Here is a 4,625-nt window from a genome sequence, read left to right as displayed (position 1 = left end):
TTTGAAAACAATGTACAAAATGCTGTGTAATAATAAGTGCTTGCTTGAATTTAGGCTAACCTCAAAATATATTTCCAAATTTAGTGATTCACCACAGTAAATTTAATTTTTTTCCTTTTTTCTACTTTCACAGAATGCCATGTTTCCTTTCTTCCTGTCTTTTCTATCTCAACAATCATGTCAGCTTTGCTGCTTGACACACACATGTCTTCTATTGACTTTCCAATGCTTTCCAGTGCTTAAGTCTGAATACTTTATTCATTATATCTGATCTCCAGCCCCTGTAGCATGTTAGCTGTCTCCTTAAATTGTTACTTAATGGTGCATACTTAAGGCAGCAATCTAATCAGCTGAAATGCTGCTACATTTGCTCCTAGAGGACTTTCCATCACAAACACTCTTGTTTCTTGAGTGGACATGCCGTGACCAAGTCCACCAACAAGTTAATGCCTGTCAGTACCTGGCTTTCTAGGGTTGCACGCAAGCTGTCTTTACGGGTGCCGTTAACACTTCAGGAATGTTTGCTGATCTCGGCGTTTATCATAATTAGACATTTTAAAGCTTTTCTGTTGTTGTGCTAAATACTTTTTGACTAATCATTAAGTAGAAAATAGGCCATTAGAGGGCATAAGCAGATGTGTCAACAAATGTAAATATTGATTAGAGGATCATTTATGAATTTTAGCCAGTTTACAGATATTAGCTGTGACATTATATACATAAAAAGATAGTAGTATCTATAATAAGTTATTCACTCATGTCAGCGTTGAAGAAAGCATTTAATACAATATTCTTTAATAGGGGAAAAATATTAGCAGATTTGCTCAAAACAGACCTATTGTTATTTCAGTTGTCAATGCAGATTGCTTCTGTTATAACTGCTTATAGAAAATAATTTACTTCAATTTCAGAAGTAATGATTAATTATACATTTGCTCCTTGATTTCTGTCCCTACTCAGTATTTTAGAACAGTGATTTTTTTTATAAAGATACAGAGCCTGATTTAAGCTTAAGAATAGCCACATTTGGACTGTAAATCTTAATAAATTTGTTAGATGCTATTCTGTTTTCCAACTGAAGCTGCAATTGGATCTTTATTCAAAGCACACACTACATAATATATAGAAGGGTAAAAACATAAAATGTTAAAGCCTAAATATGCCTCAACAATTATCTAATGCAAATCTCTTATTTTACAGATTAACAAATTGAAACCAGGTGGTTAAGTGATTTGTCAAATGTTATAAAGATCCATATGTTCTAAAACTTACATCTTCTAATTCCTAACTTTCTACTAAACTACGGTATTGGATAGTTATCATTGTTTACAAATGTTTACAGCCAGACATAAACATAAACTTTCATTTCAGGCAAACCATAATGTGTGAGGTTTCTACAGTATTTCCAGGTCCAGAAGCAAAGTTCTTAAATTCAATCTATAAAAATGTTAAGTGATAATATAGAGTTTATGCCATGAATACAGATTTCAAAGAATTCAAAGAGCAAAACAGCACCTAACACAAAAGCTATTACAAATTCTACTTTATTTCTGATGATTCAGAAGGCACTTGCTACGTCTGAGGTGTCATCATCACAAATATTAATTAATACTGAACTATAGATGCAAGGATGCACTGGTTGGTAGAGATTTCCAGCATATAAAGACCAGAATTGAGTTTCTAATTTCTAAGAACTAGTTTCAAAATGAAGGATAGCTCTACTTGTAAAAAGAGACCTTATACATTTTTCAAAAGGTATGAATTAGATCTATAAATTGACATAGTAATAATTAAATATCCAAATCACTTTTGAAATAGAAATCTATTTGAAATCATGGAGCCAAGTATTCTAAAACTCAGTACCAGGTTCAGAAATCACTGTCTGGCTTTAAATATCTTAGTATAATCATCAACTAAATCACTTTTCCAAGGATTGAGAATATAAAGTTTCTATTTAAAATGTTTATAGACTTCTGTGGCTTAGAGAAGAACGCTTTAGAGAGAAAATCCTTCTATTACACACTTATACATTTACTGATTATAGCAGACAACCAGGAGAGTTACCATTTAGTAAGCTACTATGTGTCAGGCAGTGTTTGGTGTTGTATGGTCACCAATTTATATAAGATCTCCTAAATATTTTGAGATCAGTGTTATTATCTCATTTCTAATATGAGGAACCTGAGGATGAAAAAGGTTAATGGTTGGCTCAAAGTTACATGACAAGTTGGTGTCTATCTATTCCAAACCCCATGCCTTTTAGCTCTAGATATTCCAAGGGGAGTACTAGTACAATACTTTATATTGCAAAGCATAATTTCTCCCCACATGACACTGTCCCAGGATACTGAAAATGTTTCTAAAAATAACTCTTTTGATCATAGAGACATTTATCTGGTCTTTTTCCAATTATTCCAAAATCATCGTTTCCTGTGCTCAGTACCCATACATCTAAAAGCCACTGCTACTTTCTATGCAACTGGAGGTTTGGGGTAAGACCTTTTCCAAAGCAAACCCACGTTCAGAATAAATTACTCCGAAATCTCTATTCCTCATTAAATGAGACTGCCATGGAAGAAAAAATAGTAATAACTCACATTTTCACAATAAACTAAGAAATGCTGCTACGTTCACTATCTTTTCTTTGATCACAACTTTGTGAGGTGGATAGCTTAGACAATATTCCTATTTATTTCATGAAAGAGACTGGATTTCAGCTACAGGACTTGCCCAAGGTCACTTGGCAATATGAGATATGGCAGAGCCATACTTTAAACACCAAGTTCCATATCCAGTTCTTTTTCTGTTGCCCCAACCCCTTCCTACAGATGACCCTGTCTGCATGAAATCCTTTGTTGAATGAGGATAAGTAAATAAAATCTCAAAGTAGATAAGGAGAGATACACTATGGGGCATTGTTTGATGGTGCCTCCCCCATATACAATTCCCATTCCTTGGTAATCACTTATTTCACCCATCCCCTTTGTATTTGGGGGGACATGAATTCCAAGTCTGGCTTCAGCATAATGCAAACATCTTGTCAAAACTTCTGATTAGAAACAGGCACATGACCTAACTCAGTTCAGTGAAACTAAAGATGTTTTTTGGGTACTCATAGGAAAGAAAGGCATGTCCTCTCTTTCTGGATAGTGTGAAGCCGGGAACCTTTGCAGTCATTTTGACACCATGAAAAGAAACTCTCTTTGATGACTGAGGCTGAGCCACTGAATCAAACAAATGCTGAACTTTGTCCTATATGTTATCTATCTATCCTTATATTTAAAAAGTCTAAGGCAGACATAGGATTATATTAACCAATAAATTCCTTTTCTTTTCAATTCATAAAGTTTAGGTTAGGTTTTTCTTTAATTGCAAGTAAATGCATCTTTACTGATACATGCATGCATACTGTGCCAATTTGAAACTGTGATGAGCCCCCCGAAAAGCCATATTCTTTAATCCTCATTCAATATTGCTGGGCAGGATCTTGTTTCCATGGAGATATGACCCACCCAATTGTGGGTGGTAACTTTTGATTAGTTGGTTTCCATGGAGATGTGTCTCCACCTATTCAACGTGGGGTTGCTTACAGGAACCTTTAGGAGGAAATCATTTTGGACAAAGCTTTAGTGCTGACAGATCCCACACAGTCAGAGATCTCTGGAGATGTAGAAGGAAAATGCACCTGGAGAAGCCTTATGAAATAAGGAGAGAAAGCCAGCAGACACCAGCCACATGACTTCCCAGCTAAGATGGGTGTCCTGGATGGTATCAGCCTTTCTTGAGTGAAGGTAATCTCTTGTTGGTGCCTTACTTTGGACATTTTCATAGCCTTAGAGCTGTAAACTTGCAACTTAATAAATTTCCCTTTTAAAAGCAATTCTGTTTCTGGTATATTATATATTGATATATTGCTTTAACAAATTAAAGCACACACATTAATACGTCCTTGAATGAAAATGAACTATCCAGTACTCAGTAGCACCTCCAACTAAGTCATCCCAATGTCACTGCTCTTGAACATAAATAGCTTGAGACCAGGTTCATTGCCTTCTGTCACTTTTCAGGTTGACAGCTAAGAACAACTTGATAGGCTTGTTCCTTCAAGGAGCCCTTTCCCCTGTTAATTTCTATAGTGCTAAAAGAAAATGTGTTTTTATCAAGGCAGAATTAATTGGCACACTTAGTATCTTCATTAAGAGTTCTTGAGCCCAACATGGTGGCAGGTGGAGTTAAGGGGAGCGGAGAATCATGTATGATGTTTTGACAACTAATGACAAGAAGACTGATGTCTGGTGGCAGAGGTCATTGAATAATAGACTGCAGTTGATGACATCTAAGAACTAATGATTTGGTATATGGGGAAAAATTCGATAAAATATAGAGCATTGAAAAATTGCAGAATAGCACTATTATGATATTTGATCATCATTATTACTGTCAATATAACAGGCTCACTGAGTGTCCAAAATCAGGCAATGCATGTTTTGTCTTTATTAACAAACAACTTAAAGAGTTCAGATGAGAATCATCTCAACACCATGATTATGTGAAATTATTAGGGGTCCAGATGATTTAGGACAGCATTTCCCCAAGTACACTATTGAGTTGTAATCTCAAAAAAA

This window comes from Tamandua tetradactyla, chromosome 5, assembly GCF_023851605.1.
Source record: "Tamandua tetradactyla isolate mTamTet1 chromosome 5, mTamTet1.pri, whole genome shotgun sequence".
Classification (NCBI taxonomy): domain Eukaryota; kingdom Metazoa; phylum Chordata; class Mammalia; order Pilosa; family Myrmecophagidae; genus Tamandua; species Tamandua tetradactyla.
This window is presented reverse-complemented; position numbering follows the sequence as displayed.